The sequence below is a fragment of the Solanum stenotomum genome, chromosome 8 (genome assembly GCF_019186545.1).
Source record: "Solanum stenotomum isolate F172 chromosome 8, ASM1918654v1, whole genome shotgun sequence".
NCBI classification, from domain to species: domain Eukaryota; kingdom Viridiplantae; phylum Streptophyta; class Magnoliopsida; order Solanales; family Solanaceae; genus Solanum; species Solanum stenotomum.
In genome coordinates, this window is record NC_064289.1 from 26,873,654 (window position 1) to 26,892,130 (window position 18,477).

An 18,477-nucleotide genomic window follows, 5' to 3' on the forward strand; every position below is an offset into this window, starting at 1 on the left:
GGGTGCGAGTTAGAAAAAATAAAATAAAATAAAATTAGGGGTGGGTCAATTGGAGGTAGAAATGAGAGTGAGTAGAATAAAAAATTACTTTAGAAACTTAAAACATATAAATTCATTTTTAATTCTTCAATCCATGTGAATGAAATATGGGTAACTTATATCCAATCCGTCCATTAATTACCCAAATCATATTTACTCATATATTTTAGGGCAGATTGGATAGTTACCCATTTTTGTTCAAACCATTTTAAACTCATCCAAATTCAACCATTTGTCACACCCTAAGTCCAACCGATACTTCAATCAAAATTAAAATTTAAGCGATAGTCATAAATTAAGAATTTTAACTTGTAACTTTGACTTATTTTGTCTTTTTTACTTAAAAATAAATGCTTAGAAGCACTTTTTAATTTTATCTTAACACTACAAGAATATTTAAAAGTTATTTTAACTTAAAAACATTACAAATAAGTCAATCCAAACAGACTCCTCGGCTCTTTCATAAACTTCGTTAGATGGCTCTATGATTTTTTGATACTCCCTCCGTTCCATATTAGTTTATCACTTTCCATTTTGCACGATGCTTGAGAAATCATAATTAAGAAGATAATTTTACTAATCTACCCCTTAAAAAACTTTTTGATAATTTTACAAATAAATGTAAACTCTTTCAAAAAGAATTAATTGCAAAGGCAATATAGAAACAAATAATTAATTAATGTCTTTTTAATTTAGTAATGTGGACAACTAATACTTGTAAGATAATTATTTTTAGTATAATAATCAACTAATGCTTTTCTATATGTGGTAACCCGGACTCACATTCCCAATAAAATTGGGGGGAGGAGGGACACAGAGAATTGTGAAATACTATAGGCGTTGACCATGGATTCGACTCCCCTCCATTACCCTTTCCTCCATTTTGTCAAGTGCACGTCTGGATTAGAGACATGTGTCATATTTAAAGTTTAAAGGTCAAGATTATATTATATTAACAAATATCATAACCATAGTTAAGTCAACTAATTTTAGAAAACTACTCTCTAAATCTCTCTCTCTCTCTCTCTCTATATATATATATATATAAAGTTGAATGTAAGCAATCCTATGTGGCACCTCTCTATGACCAGTATTTCTATTTATTTATTTTTTATCATTAAAAAAATTATTGAATAAGATAAAGAAACAAATATGTTAAATATATTAGTGGCGTTGTTTTTAATACCCATAACTGTAGCACATAAATATTAGAATTTAAAAGAGAAATAAATAGTTGTTGATAACCTATACGAGAGAATGTCAAGAGTTTTCTCTAATATTTAAAATAGGGTAGATAATCACAAATCATTTCAAAAATATGATAAAAGTTATTCACCAACTAATATTGACGTGTTCATTATTGACGAGGTAGTAGAAAATTTCATTATTTGTGTCACGCTCCGAGCCTACACCCTAGACGAGACTGACACTCGAGAACCATTGCTTGCCCCAAGCGAACCCTTGGTCTGGCTTAACTATTAGCGGAAGACTTTACTCAACATAACTGTACTTTAAAAGTAAACTCAAAGCTCAATGTGATAACTGAAAATGTATTATAAATAAACATGCACTAGCCAAAGTGGCAACTCAAGTCTCAAAACATAATTAAAATGGAAAGACTCAAGAACTAACATCAACTAATTGTCTATAAATCCCCTAGCAACAGAGATGGACATCAGGATAAGACCCACGATATCCTAATGAACTAAAATGATAAAGTAATGAAAAAAGGGATCCTCCAGAAGCAAGGAGGCTCACCAATAACTCTGAAACTCAATTGGATCAATGATGCGATGGGTGTTGATCCTGGTTACCTTAATCTGCATCATAAAAAGATGCAGATCAACTGGCATCAGTACATTGAATGTATGAGCATGCGATGAGAATTCTAAAACAAGACATAAGCTTGAAAAGGGAACTGAAAGAACAAACATGGTCTCAACTAAACTGAACTCATTTCAATATAAAGCAGTATAAATAAGTGCATTATAAAGAAAAGCTTTAAAACATGGATATCAACTCTATGTATTTAAAAATACAATAGTAACTCTGTATGTATGCAATGATACAATATAAACTATGGATGTGTATAAAAATACAAGTAACTCTATGTATATAATAATACAAAATACTTCTGTGGTAGTTTCTCTAACCGACAACCATCACTTAAGAGCTATTGTGATGATACAATATTTTGCCTCGCGCTGCCAGGGCCGTCCTATACCTTGTCGAGGGTATAGAACCTGACTACTAAGTGGATCCACTAGTCTATGCTAAAAAGCACTAAGGAATCATCTAAAAAGTATGACCCTTTTCTACCCATGATGGCTACATGGTTTATGGGGGCTGAGAGTTGTCTGAACTCTCTCCCATATCGGTGTTCAATACTACTCCCAAAATATAATACTAGCTCTTATGTTTAAAAACATAACTTCTATCTGTGATTTGAGATAATTGCTCAAAACTTAGCTCAAAGGCTATCTTGGAAAACAAAATTTCCTCTCTTGCTTAATTGTTAAAGCATTTACTCTTTACTGAAAACTAGCTCAAAGGCTCTTTTGAAAATCTCAGTTTCCTTTCTTGTTTAAATGTGAAAACATTTTACTATTTGGGAATACATAGTCCCGATATACTCTTTTGAAGAAATGAACTTCAATCTTTACTCTTTACTCAACTCAAAACTCAGGTCTTAAAACAAAGTTAAAACATTTGTTAAAGACTTTTAGAAGACTCTATGAACTTCTCTGTACTTGTCTCTTAACTTTCCTTGAATTTGAATTTATGGATTCAAGGATTGTGATTTGTGATAGGAAAGCTCTCATGATGTTTAGGAGTATTTTTAGATAGTTAAACATAAGAAACGATCAAGAAATCACTTCTTGGAAGCAAGTTCACGACGCGGAGATGCATTTAAATATTTGGTCGCAAAATAAATTTTGAGACAGAATGGTCTGTGACCGCTTCACGACGCAGAGAAAGATTCTGTGAAATGGTGGGACAAGTCCGCGACGCAGACTGGGACACTAGATTTGCCTGACTTTTTCCTTCTTCATTTTCTAACCCCAATTCACCTAAACTCAGTTCTTTTTCTCAAATTCTCTTTAGTTTCAGATACCCAGAACATATACACTAGAATCTAACTCAAAACAACTCTAACAATCGACATTAAACTCTCAAGAACTCCTCAATCTCATCTCAAATTCAAGAACGAAAGCAATTCAAGAACATAACTCAAGAACATCAAATTCTTAATCTTTTAGGACGAAAATCATACTGAAATAAACATGTTTGGCATGTGGGTGAACGAACCCAACGCTATGTGAACTCACATACCTCGTAGGATCTAATCCTTGGTGAAACCCATAATCAATTCCTCACGAAGACGACAAATCTTGACTTTCCTCTTCTCTTCTCTCTTGAGTCCTTCTCTCTAAAATCCTAGCGTGAATTTTCAATTGTGCAAACTGAACCAATTCAGTTTTAACCCTAATTAATTCACTAAAAACGAATTGAATCAATTGGGTATGGAAAAGCTCATAATAACCTTCTAAAATTTGGTTTTGACTTTCCTTATCTAGACAACCCGATTTCCAATGGGCATATATCCCTCATACGAACTCGAAAATGAGCAAACTCGACGGCGTTGGAAAGATAATTCAAAGATATTTCCTACAATATTTTTTAGAACACCTAACTCGTCCTGAGCTAGGAGTGATGGTCGTTTGAAGTTGCCTCAAAACTCATACTTAACTTAACTTTGTCAAACTATCCAAATTTGATTATTTCCAAAAAGTGTTTCTTTCTAATTCCAAGTCTTTCTAGTAGCAGGGTGTTACAGTTTGATTAGCTCCTTTCTAATATTTCATTCCTTTTTATGATTGTGTTTCAAACATCTTCTTTGTTTTAATTGTTTTTCTTCCTTTTTTTACTTTTTAACTTTTCAGAAACATCAAACAAGTTTCATTGAACATGCACGCATCAAAGGAAAAAAAAATCAACAACATACCAAATAAATTTTAAAAAAAGTCATGAAGGGAAGAAGGATAACAAGCAATGAAAAAGAAAAACATAAACAACAAAGCTTCTCAGAAGGAAATTTAGAAATGAAGAGAAGAGATCTCAGAAAGGACAGTATTTCGTCGGCTTTAACGTAAAATAATAGTCAAATCATTGACGGTAAGTGTTAGATATATGAAAATTGGAATTAATTTTATGTAAGAGTTAATCTAATATCCTATTTAGTATGATATTCTATATGGTTGACTAACTACAAATTGCACCATATTCTCTTTCTTTTTTTTTTAAATAATCAATTATATCACTAATAACTGAGAATATAATTATGTGTTTAAAGCTTCAGGATAAAAAAAAAATTAATAATCAAAACCAAAAAAATGCAATAATAAAATTATTAGGAATATTTTTAAAGTTATTAGAATCTAAAATAGGTTAAGAATCTTACGTTTCAAAATCATTGTACAATTACAAATATATATACATATAAAAAGAAATTCTCAAAATGATTTATATTTAGCCTATAAATAAAAAAAAATTAAGTATTAAAATCAATAAAAATGAACACCTTAATTTTGTCACTTCTTCTGAGGATGATAGAATATGATTTCTAGTATCTCATGATTCTTCAAGATATTGATATAAGAAGAAAAGTCATGTAGCAAATGTTCTCTTTAAAAAGAATTTTTTTTAAAAATGTTGCACTATAATGTTTTCTACAAAATTTTGTATTGAGAGAAAAAATTAAATCATACTGATTGAAAAACTTATAGAAAAATTGATGAGTGACAAGAAGAATTATTTAAAGAAGAATCAATTTAATTACTAAATTAGGAAAAGTATAATTATGGAGAAATATATGCTGTCAATTATCATTTGAAAGGATCCTAAATTAGTTCTCACATTATTACTTTCCATTTTTATTTTATTTTATATTTTTTTAAATTTTTTTCTTTAATTTTTTGTTTCATTTTTCCTTATGTATCTTTAATTAATGTTTGTTTTATTTTTTATTATGATTTGAAAGGATCCTAAATTAGTTCTCACATTATTTCTTTCAATTTTTTATTCCTCTAATATCGTTTTTTTGTATATTTTATTATTTATTTATTTCCATTTTTTTCCTTATTTACCACCTTTAATTAATAGTTGTTTTATTTTTAATTATTTATCTTTAATTATAGTTTATATTCTTAGAAATAATGAATATATATATTACTCTTCCGTTCTACTTTTAAATATTTTCTTTAATTTTTTTGTTTCATTTTTCCTTATGTATCTTTAATTAATGTTTATTATTTTTTTTATTGTGATTTAAAAGGATCCTAAATTAGTGATCACATTATTTCTTTCATTTTTTTATTCTTCTAATTCCATTTTTTTGTAAATTTTATTATTTAATTTTTTTCCATTTTTTTCTTATGTTTCACCTTTAATTAATGTTTTTTTTAATTTATCTTTAATTATACTTTACATTCTTAGAAATAATATATATATATATATATATGTATATTAATTAGTTAATTTTGTTGACATTTTTTTACTTTTAAAGACTAAAAGACAAAAATATCAAAGGTAACCAACCATGTTTAATTTTGTTCATCAACAAATCATATTAATTTTCTTACTTCCTTACCTTAATCTGATTATTAATGTCATTTATATCATTTCCTTAAATCACTTCTTTTTTAAAAAAAAATTAAAAATTTAGTTTCTTTTATTTATTTATTACAAGAAATTAGTTATTATAATCTTTGTAACAAATCTATTAATATTTATATTCGATTTTATATTTTATAAATAAATTAAATCATCTCTTCTGTTAAAGATCTATACGATTATACCCATATCAAATAATAAAGTTAAAAATAGAAGATGATGACACTCTTCTTAATTCAAATATTTATTTAACTATATAACAAAAAATTACATTTTTTCGTATTTATTTTTTTAAAAAAAATAGTTGCTCAAAAAATTGTCTTGAAAGTTTATCTATTTTGCATATTTCCAAATTTTAAATCATCTCATCATTAATGCTATTAATTTTTTGCCTTAATCTCATCATTAATGCTATTAATTTTTTCCTTTAATTACTTTTTTTCCTTCTTTGTTCTTTTTACTTTCTTTTCTTTATTTATTTTAAAATATTAGTTATTGGTATATAGGTTTTTGAGTATTTTTTTTGTACTTCTATAAGAAAATTTTGAATTATGCCTAATTAAAAGAAAATAATTAATTAGGTGAATTCTTTTTATTGAAATGGAAAACAAGATCTATTTTTTTTCTCTTCTTAGATTACTTTAGGTTAAGAATTTTAGTTTTTTAGTTTAAAAAAAATGAAATTATAAATTTAAAATTATTAGAAGTAGAATTTTCAATAAATAATGTATTCACAATTTCCTTATTCACGTGAAATTGATTAAAATTCGTGAATACTTATATATTGTCTATTTGGTTCTTCGATTGATTTTTAAAAAATAGTTAATTACTTCATGTCTGAGTGATATCATGTTTGAATTAAAGTTAATTGGAAATGGACATGATATTGTATTAAAATTTTAATTTGGTAATTCTATTTTTAAAAATGTTATAACATTATTGTGTCAATTTTTTTTTTTTAAATAATTGATTGTTTTCTCTGATGTCAACTTAATGTGAAATATTATTTCTTTTCTTAACTATTTTATACAAGAGGAAACATGAATTTTGTCTCTAATCAAAATAGAATTTGCCTTTTTATTTCTACTTAATTTATAAAAAAACATTTTAAATTACAGTTATACCGCACGAAGAGCGGAAAGTTTTCTAGTTTGGTAAAAATTATAATATATTCTAAATAAAATTTGACATTTATTAATATCATTAATTTCATATTATATTTTTATAGTTAATTATTAAATTGTATGATATTTAAGGTGAGAATCAACTAAACAATTTATGTACTAGTAAACTTTACTCTTGAAATATTATACATACTATGTTGAGAAACAAATCAAAAAAGTTAAAAATTATCAGTGTGGGAAAAAACCAAAAAATAAAATAACAAGATGAAAGGTTTTTAGAATTAAACATAAATACCAAAATTATTTCAAGGAGAAAATGTGGCTATTGTGTTTTAAGGGGAAAAAATATAGTATGTTTTTTTTAATAAATATCCTTTTATCTTCTTTTTTAAAAAATAGAAGATAACATTGTTTTAAATGCAAATATTTTTGAAGATTATTATATATCACATTAAATATAAACGTTTAATGTTCTACAATTTTAATATTTAAATGTAAATGATAAATATATGATGAAATTACTGATATTAATAAATATCAAATTTGTATGGAATATATTGTAATTCTTACCAAATTTGGATAGTAGTTTTCTAAAATTAGTTGACTTAACTATGGTTATGATATTTGTTAATATAATATAATCTTGACCTTTAAACTTTAAATCTGACACATGTCTCTAATCTATACGTACACTTGACGAAATGGAGGGAAGAGGTAATGGAGGAGAGCCGGATCTGTTGACCATCATCTATTTTTTTTTCCTTGTGCTAAATTCAATTAGTTTCCCCTATAATGTTTTCAATCATCATTGAGGTAATATCTTTACAAGTACATGAAGGAGTAAATTTTTTTTATTTTATTTTTTTACTTTTTACTATTTATGTACATTTAAACTAGTGAGTCTTCAACTCTTCATGTATTTATTTAAGCATCAATTAATTTAGTAGTCCCCATTGTAATGTGATTACCCAAATTTGTCTATTGGTCTTGATTTAACATGACATACAGACACGTTGAATACAAATAATTTTATTTTTTTTTAACTCTCCCTAGGAGCTTCCACCCCTTTTGCTCCCTTGGTGACTCGAACTCGCAACTTTCAGGTTGGAAGTGAGGGGTGCTTACTATCCGAGCAACTCTCTCTCGTCCATTGAATACAAATAATGTACTTTAGTCCAATGTATTTTCTTATTGATGTGGGCATTGGTTAGTGGAGATTTGGCAAGAGGGGTCATTTTCTGTTCACCATTTGACTCCAAAGCCAAATGAATGGAGATTTAAAAGGAAAAAAACACACACAAAAAGGGAAACATATTTAAAAGAAAAAGTAGGGTCTGGTATTGGTCAAGACTCATTGACAGATTGTTCATCTTCACATTCTTGGATGTCCATTATTTGATTATGGTCACCAAAGTCAGCAAAATATTTTTAAAATATATTTAGACACTCTTTTGTTTATACAGTCTACTTAAGTTATTTTGGAGGAATATAAAAGAAGAGTTAAAAGACTCAAATAAAGAGATGGAAAAATTCATTTTTAAGAAGCCTTTGACATGCGAGATGAAATCAACTTCTACTTTACCATTTATATTACTAACATAAAAATTATTATTACTTCAAATCAATTTCTACTTTACCATTTATATTCACAAAACTCATTAATTTTTATCAAATTTATTTACCAACCAAATTGACCAACAAATGGTTCAAAGTAACCATGTTGGTTCGTCTTCTCAATCATATGAACGAGAAATGCAAATTTTAACGTGAGAAGATTGTTCATACTACGTGAGAGAATTATATTAAAGCCTGGTACGCAACAACTTATGTTTAATTTTTTTTTTATTAAATTAAAGCTTGATCAATAAATATTGTAATTTTTAAGAATATTTTTGTGATAGTGAGTTATGTGATTTTATAAACTTTTGCTTATTAGGTAAGATTGAATAAAGAATTGAGACAATTTTAATAGTTTTACAACTTATGGAGGTTTTATGTTTATGAGAAAACATCCAAAATAAAAAGTCTAAATCGCATGTCCAAACAAAACTTCAACTTCGTTTCATATCATTATTTTAAATCATGATTTCATATAGCATGGTTAAACGAGCCCCTAAATATAATGGGTTCTAGAAGAAATGTTTAAGTCTATATTTTCTGCTATTTTTTCGTGTGTTTTGTCATGTTTTTAGATTTTCAGATAGCTTATTTAAGGAGATTAGTCTACTTTTAATTTTTTTAAATTTTTAATTGGGATAAAATAAAGGGGGGAAAATACATTATAAAAATTGATAGACATTTTGTGAGGCAAAATCTAAGAAAGGTCTTGATCTAGAGACCTAAATCTTTTTATCAAGGCCTTATTAACTAAATTTGCTTAAAGGAAAAATTACCTCATGAAATGCTAAAAAATAGATATTTTTTTAGTACTTTTTTTTAATGTGGGATATCCCTCTTTGAGATCTTGAATTTGAAAATGTATATTAGTTAGGTAAGATAGTTAATGAAACAAGGAATAAGGTGGAGAGTACTTAAAGATGAAAACAACATTAAAGTTTGGACTTATACATGAACTAGGTAACTCAGCGCGCTACGCGCGATTGTAAAATATTATATCAAAAATATAAATTAACCTTTTCATATTATTTGAATATAAAAGAGTTTTTAGTTCAAATATAATTAAATAGAATTTAAATTCATTGACAAGGTATTTTTTTAATTTTCGTTAAACATAAATTGATTAATATCATATAACTAGTTTGAAGATAAACAAAGCTCATTAAAAAAAGTATGTGAGAAAAAAAGAAGAACATGGTCCATTCACTCCATCCATAACAAAGTGAAGATAATTGTATTTATATGTCGAAAATTATGACGTATACAGATTTAAAAAGTAGAGTTTAGAACATAAAATAAAAAACAAAATCAATCATTTTGTGTAATTTTAAAAAAGACTAAATCAACCGGTAATTATATGATAATTGAAATAGATTGTATAAGATGTATGAAAATAATTTGATAAAATATAGAAATTGTAATGTCTAAAACGTAAAAATTAACATTCGTAAATTATATTTAATTTAAATTGTTAAGTATAGTTGGATTGTCTAGCTAATTATATTATAGACATGAAGGCGACATTTGGATAATCAAAATGTTATAATAATTTTGGTCACTTCACAGATAATAAAGAACTTATTTTAACTTTTTCAATACTTTTTTCACTTTCTTACATTACATACTCCCTTTATTTCAAAATAAAGTTTTTATTTTTATTTTTTATTTTGTTTCCAATCGTATTTTACATAATTATGAAGACTTCACTGATGTTTTTTTTTCAATCTTACCTTTATTCAATCAAAAGAAATTTATATAACCAAAAAATTGGGTCAAAGAACTATATTTTCTTCAAGATATATATTAAAGTTAATTAAGTAAAAGTATCTTACTTTATTACCCCGCCCCAAACTAAGAAAAAGAAATTGACATACTACAAGAAGGGGAATATCATGGAGTTGAAGAGTACATAACAAAATAAAATTGAATTACACTTTCTATGTTTTAAAAATAAAACTTTTCATGAAATGAAAATCCAGTAAATTGAAGTAAAAATATGTGTAGTGTAGTTTTTGTAGTAGTTAATACTCTTCTTCAATGTTTGTTATTTAACTTGAAATAAGAAATGTATATGTGCCTCTTTTGCTCTTTAACTTATGTTTTAGTGATTACGTGAGAAAGACTTTAAGAAAAATTAAGGAAAACACTATTTCAAATATGAAATAAAAAAGATAATCTCAAGTAGGGGTTTCATGAAATAAAAAATAATGAGCTTATATAAACAAAATTGAGAAATCTTTAAAGAAAAAAATATAAATAGTTCTTTGTGCAATAGTTTTTTTTTAACCTTTGTTAGTAGTTAGTATTATTACACACAAAATTACAATAATTAATTTGCATCTAAGCAAAAATACATACTTGCAATAATAAAAAGTTATAAGAATTCAAACTAAAGAAGTTACATGAAGAATAAAGACACACACATCTTCCTTGGAACCTTATCATAAGACAATAGATAAAAATAAGAATACAAAATCAATGCCCACTTTTTTGACCTATTGTCTGACAACCTCTTTGACAAACTAATCAACATTCAAGAGTCTTTTTCACCGTGTCTAGTTAAAGCATGAATTTGATAATATAATAATACTACAAAGAACAATGAAATATAAAGAATAATCTTGAGTTGAAATTTCATGAAATTAAAAACTTGTGAATTTATTTTGTCATTAAAAATAGAGAGATATCATAAAATATCTTAAATTTTATAATTTAGTAGTTGGAGGTTATGAATATGAAAACTTAAAAGTCATAAAATTAATGATATTATATAAAAAAAATGAAGTTTAATAGATTTACGTTATGGAGGTTAAACTTAAAAATTAAAAGAAAATAAAAAAAGCACAAATAAAGTAGATAAAAGAAATGCATTTATATTATACAAAGATATAATTTTTTTGAATTGAATAAATAAAAAGAAAAGTAAAAAAAGAGCAAAGAAAGGAAAAAACTATAAAATATAAATAAAAATCATAAAATTTAACTATCGTGAATAGTTTGTTGGAATTCTTTTTATTAGATCAAATGGAAAAAATTGTAATAATTGATGAGAATTTGAGAAATATTATAGGAAAAGAGAATGATAGCTTTAATAATAAAATAAATTAAATATGGCTATTGATGAAAATGTAAATAAATATGATTATTTTTAATGATTTTTTATTTTTTAGGTGAATTTTTTGGTATTTTAAAATTAGAAAAAAGGCAAAGAAAAGATAAATTGGATTGAAACTCTTAGAGAGGGTCACATCACCATTTTTATATTCAACTTTATTATTATATATAGATTTGTAATAAATTAAATAATTCTTTTTTACAGTAAAATAATTAGTTTAAATAAAAGAAAAAAATATAAATATAAATATAAATAAAGGTCATAGAGAAATGTCACATATTATACAAGAAAAATACAAAGAAATCATATCTTTGACATTTAATTCTGGATACATATCATGAAAAGTCTCCTGAATACATATTTAGAAAATATATTTTTCATGTAATTAAGTACACATATTTATGCAATTTAAATATGGATCATCTCCATCTTACCTTTTTCTATAATATCATCTGCTTTTTTTTTAAAGGTTGTCCAAATTCAAAATCGTAAATCTCTACTTATAGAACCTGAAAAAAAAACAAAATTTATGTTAGCATATTTTTATAAAATCTTTACATTACAAATAAAAATATAAACAAATGAAGGATGAATAATAATTATTTAAAAAGCCATGTGAAAGGAGTTACAGAAGAGAAAAATATATTTAAATGAGTAAGGAAAATGACTAAAAGAAGGGAGAGGAGGAAAGTAAAATGAAGCTTTCAGTGGTAGTTTTTATGGACTTGAAATAGCATTAAAGTATAATTAAAAGGTAAGAAATTAATTAGAAATTGACTTTTAATATGACCACATTTATAGACGTTTTAAAACGACAGTATCATTTATCTTGTGCATTTAATTTATTTATTTTTAATTCTTTGTAATAAAAATGAAGAAAAAATGCTAAGAAAATCAACAAAATCTGAAAAAATATATAAATTCATTTCCTAATCAATGAGGCATGCCACATCAGCGGACTTATGTTCCTCCTTTATATATATATATATATATATTCGTAATTCAAATGGCTCTAAACCCCTTCAAATTAAACACAAATAACAACCAATTTACAATTAAGGGTGATGTTAATGTTCTTATTAATCAACAAAATTATATATTCACGACTTGTATAGCTATTTTTGTCTTAATGATATTCATTCTATTTTATTTATTTCATTATCTATTACAGAAACTTCGGATAAAAGTATGTAGTATTATACAAAATTAGGTGAGTAAAAGATTAGATTTAGTTACTATCTAACCAAAGATTTTACTCGTTATAGTGATGCGACTGCTAATAAACCTCAAGCTAGTTATTACTCTTTTTTTAAAAAAATTCTAAGACTTTTTATGGTCACTGAAAATAAAATACAAATATAGTATAAATATTTTGTTAGGAAATGCATTCTTAATGTCTTACTAATTAATGCAAACACTTCTAATAGTTTGATTTTATTTATGATGCTTGCAAAGTGTTTGGTTTTAAAATAGTAACACTTGATCACATATTTTTTGAGTGTTCGAAATCTTAGTTAGTGTAGAAATTGTGACATATCATTGCCTGATTTAAAAAACACTTTTAATTTTTCAAGATGGCGACATGATTTGTTTCACAATACATGTCAGTATCTTAAGTCTGTTAAGCTATTGAGATTAAGTGTTTCTATCTTATGATAAAAGTGAAAAACTATTTTCTTTGCTATACCGGTTATACAATATTGTTAATTAGGCTTTACTTGATTTTCATGAATATATAATGATGCGTTGCTAACTTCGTTAGTTTCACCTTGCATGTTTACTTGGACTCATATGAAGAAAATAGTCATAACCGCTCAAGCACTTGCAATTTAATAGGCATTAGAAAGCACTGTCAAAGAATCATATGCTATCACATACAAAAAAAATGTAACACAAATATTCATGACAAAAATAAAAATGTGATAATATAAAGATTGGTGGGTTCCTTTGAAAATATCAACTTTATTTAGAGTTTAGACTCTTCGTAAATGAAATGTGCTGACTCATAATCTAACTAAGTTTTATTTTTATTTTTTCTCCTCAACTATTGTTTAATAGGTATGTTTATCTTCTATGCGGCTATTCATACCCCTCCGCCGTCTACAAACTTGTCACTCGTACTCCTACTTGAACATAAACCTCCAAATTAGTCCAAATTAATCCGAATTTCTTAAAATGAAATCCATACGCGACCCTTTATCTATCTTAACCCAAACAAATTTAACTCATTTCTCATACCTATTTCAAAAAGAACTTCCAAGTGGCTTCAATTGCCAATTGAGAACTTCCAAAGAGTCTGGTTTACATTGATGGACCTTTGAACCCTTTTCTTTCCTCCAAATGTCTTCTAGACGCCGTAAAAGTATCAAATTTAACAAAGCATCCGAATGCCCTCTTCTTCAAACACTTGATCTCAGCAATAACTCATTCTCTGGTACAATTTCAACTAGTCTTGTTAATCAACTAAGCTTTATAGGCTTTATCTTTTGGAAATGGTTATGGAAAATGGATTAAATTTGTTTGGTTAAGATAGATAGAGGGTCGGATATGGGTTTCAACTTGAAAAGGGATCGTTCTTAAGAAACCCGAGTTAATTTCAGGGTTTCTATCCAAATAGAGGTATGTGTGACAAGTTTGCAAACAGTAGGGGTATAAATAAGCGCATAGTGCAATGAAGGGTAAACCTAATTATTAAGTGAAAGTTGAGGGGTATTTTTAACCTTTCTCCGTAAAGTTTATTGCATTGTATGGTTTAAATTTATTATTACGTAACGACGAAAAGTCTCATTTGGTGTAACGACTAATTTGGTGTAATTGTGTCATTTCCATAATATTTTCTTCTCATTTTGTGTTTACTTATTATTTAATAATCCTATTTATCCTTTAGTCTAGCTTTTCATAGTAGCTCTACTATGTACTCTACTTTTCTTATGAGTTTATCATTCAAATTATTGATTTATGATATTATGCAATAACAGAGAACAATTTAATTTATCCAAACATTATATTCATTAGAATAATGCAATACAGTACAAGACAATACGACAAATTATGAAGCAATACATAACAACTTTCCAAACATAAATGCAATTGTCTCTTATATATAAGTAGCAATATAATACTCACTTTGTTTCAATTTATATAACTCACTTTTCTTTTTTAATCGGTCCAAAAAAATTTGACACATCTCTATATTTAATAATCATTTAACTTTTAAATATATATTTACCCTTAATAAAATGATTTATAACCACACAAACATCTATCACTTATTTTAGACCATAAATTTTAGAAATTGTTCTTTCTTTCTTAAATTTCTTGCGACAGAGGGAGTATAAAAAGTCGTATATATAAGAAGCAAAAGAAGAAAAAAAACCTTGAGACTATTCACGAAAGAAAATTTGGACACAGGGAACTTCTAAAAGAGTAATAAATTAAGGAGGATAAGTGTAAGAAAAATAAAAATAAAACTTGAGACTGTCTCACAAATGTTTTCTTTAATACAAAGTGTCCCTCCAAGGAAAAACTTCAAACTTGAGTCTCTTTGCCTTGAAAAAGAAACTCGAAACTAATACTGAAAACTACAAGTTTACAAGTATCAAACTGGCAATGCCGAGACGCTAGACTTTTTGTCATCAGAAAATCACAAATAGGAACATAACCGCGAAGCACAAGTCAAAAAATCAATAATTTCATTCAAAACTGAAATGTAAAAGAACACAAGTTACAATATTGCATGCACCTAAAAGCAACTATTAGTTGTGACATGGATCATAATTCCACCACCACTGCTGGTAGATATCAGTTTGAATAACGGCTTGATCACACGAACAAACAGAAACCCCAAAAGAAAAAAGAGAGAAAAGAAGACAAGAAAAGGATTTCTGAGTTTCAGATTACCTCAAGGGGAATCAACTTCTACCAGCTCTATTTATCTAAAGAATGAATGAAGGAGAGGGACTGCAAGACCTACAGATTCTAACACTAAAAGGGCATTTACAAGTAGGAATAGGAGGTGCTTTTTCCGCTATTTGTTTCTCTAGGTCCATAAAGTTGGAGCCTTTATGTGCAAATAATCTCCTGAGATTTATCACAGAAAGCTCACTGAAGCTACCTACAGCAAGGCCAGCTTGCACTAAATCATACCTGCAAGTTACAAACTCCTAAATGAAAATTTGCGAGCAGAAGAAGTGACATACTTTCTGCATTTGAAGAAAATTAAAATAGCAAGAAAATCCAGAACTTGTATTAATATATCAACACTTCAAACAGACATTGAAGTAAGCACCAAGTCCTAAACCCACCCACCCTAGACGGAGGAAGAGTCTGGGACTCCTTTTGGGCAGCAAAGAAAATTTCGTGTCCAAACATAATACAATAAGACAGTTCAACAAAGACAGAATCAAGAGCTTCAACAATAAGGGAAAAAAACAGAAAACAGTAATACATACGCTGGGTGAGCACCAATAAGTGCCACAGCCATCATTGTACAGTTGTGCGCAGCAGTTATACCCCTAGGGTTGTCCTCAAACACCACACACTTTGATGGCTTTCTGTCCAGCTGCAGAATTTTGTTTTTGGTCTACGCTTAAAAAGCATAGAGGAAAGAGTAGAGAGTGTATAGTTAATCTATCATTTAAGTGGTGTAGCAGGTCAATATTGCTAGGATTTAGCAATTCAATGCAGATGTAAGTATAAACAAAAAACTGGAACTGACACACCTTATTAAAAGAGAAAATTAAGCATTTTTAGTTCACACACCACACTTCTAGATATTATTCTCCCTCATATGCAAGTAAGAAATAAAATGTGCTAAAAGCAGCCCCCATCCCCAAAGAATCCTAACAGTATGTTTAATATGGCTTTAGTATTCTTAACGTGTTAGAAATGCACCAGTCCAACACTCAAAATACACTTCAGCCTTACCTTTACAGCTGCAGAAAGAAATCTATGTGCTATAGACTCCATTCCGTCCTCTGTCACAATTGCCTGCATCAACAGCATGATGGTCAACAACATGCACATGGTAATAGCCGACCAGATTGTAGATATTATCTCTAAGAGAATGTAATTAACTACCTGGAAGTACTTCATGAGTCCCATGCGCTCTAAGGCTTCAACCATATTTCTGCGATCAAAACTTGACACAACAGCGCAAGGGATACGAGCAGTTGATACAGCATCCAGCCATTCTTTCAACTCTTCAATTGGCTCTGAAATCTAAAAAGAGGAGAGTTATAGTGATGTTTTGAGTTCATTGAAAAACACAGCATCCCACTCTGCATAAATGCTCTACTTTGAGAAGCTTGTCATGATAGAGTAGGGAAAGCCTCATCTTCAATCGATCCTGATCAGCTTCATTCTTCTCCTTTGGCAGCGCCTATAATTGCATAGGATTTCTCAAAAATAGACATTTTAATAAGACATTGATTATATAAGAAAGGATTTCTACAAAACTAGATAAAGATCAATACTATTTTTATCTCAGTGATTTTCTATAGAGAAATGTGTATTTTACCTCCCAAAAAAGTCCTAAAAGCAAATTCAAACCTGATAGTCCACTATTTCTCCAATCAAAAAGACATGCACACCGACTCATATGCATATAGTGTATAGAGGCAAATATCTCAAGAGAATTTAACAATTATTTATTTAACAAAAGAGTAGAAAAGATTACAGGCCCCAGACTTGGACAAAAATAAAGGAAGAGGACACTATCCAGACTCATTAATCACTCTTTAGCCCCTGATCCCTTCCCTTCCCCTAATATCAAGGATTCCATTCATCCCATCACGGGAGATAAACCCATTACTAAAAGTCAACATCACCCTGATCTCTGATATATGTGAATTTGGATTTGATAGAGCCAGAAAGAATCTGACCTTTATATTTATGAATCTCACTACAAGTTGAAAAAAATTACAGTTACCACATGTCACTGGCACTCCAGATGTATATGTGTATTGGCAGTAGACAGCTAAATCCTATCACATTCCCCATTTTCTTCTTTTCTTTTAGGGGCCCGACAAAACTTTAGAAATTTAAAACTCATTCCCCACTCGAGGATGTTTCATTTTATAAATGAATAGCAAATATTTACTGTACAACCAATAAGAAACAAATGTATGATTCTGAAAATTTTGTCACACCTTTGTCGGATCCACCAAAAAGGCACTACTTTTGGAGGATCCTACGACATGCACCCATCAACATTTTAGAAGAGTCCGAGCAACACAGGTAATTTCAATCCCACTCGGATTGGCTTATTCTATACAGCTGAAATAATATTGATATTTGCATGCAACCCAAGTGAAGAAGTTTAATTACTCAGCCAGAAAAATCGGCAAGTCACTCACCCTTCTTCAGAGGCAATTGATTCCAGGCATCCAACTTCAGAGCTCAGAATATGCCTGAGAAGTATGATGTGGAAGTACATTGTCAACAAATAATTGAGTGTTATGACTTCCACTCAAGTAGAAGAAAGAACTCAGCAACACAATTGCTTCGAGCTTCACTATTGGAACATCAATATCTACCACATCTTTGGTCTACAATTATCTTCAGCAACATTTCTAGAGGAAATCAATCCAAACATTATCTTATCTCCCACTCCCCCCCCCCCCCCCCCCCCCCCCCCCCCCCCCAACACCCCAAACTAACAAACATATCAATTATCAATATCCAGATATGTGATTGAGATATGCATTGTACATATCCGTATAATTCACTTTTCTCTTCTATCAAATTCTTCTTTCTAAACATGAACCCAAGTTTTTGTTGCCTTTTGCCTGAGTTCCAGTCCATGCACCCAATACTTTGTCTAATACAAAACAAGCCACCTCTCCTCTTTACGAGTCATATCATGAAGCATCAACTTGTTTGGAACTGGACATTGGTGGTGGTGTTGTT

General features: G+C 28.4%; 2 protein-coding genes across 4 annotated transcripts in view; both read right to left on the minus strand.

The window, feature by feature from the left end:
• The window catches only part of LOC125872569 (CBL-interacting protein kinase 18-like), a 97,093-nt gene that overhangs the window by 25,636 nt on the left and 52,980 nt on the right, over nucleotides 1-18,477 (minus strand). The window lies entirely within an intron of this gene.
• LOC125872574 (5-amino-6-(5-phospho-D-ribitylamino)uracil phosphatase, chloroplastic) overlaps nucleotides 15,286-18,477 on the minus strand; it is a 102,619-nt gene continuing 99,427 nt past the window's right edge. The window contains exon 12 of the transcript XR_007447143.1: nucleotides 15,286-15,468. The gene's annotated coding sequence lies outside the window, so the exon portion shown is untranslated. The remainder of the gene's footprint in view (nucleotides 15,469-18,477) is intronic.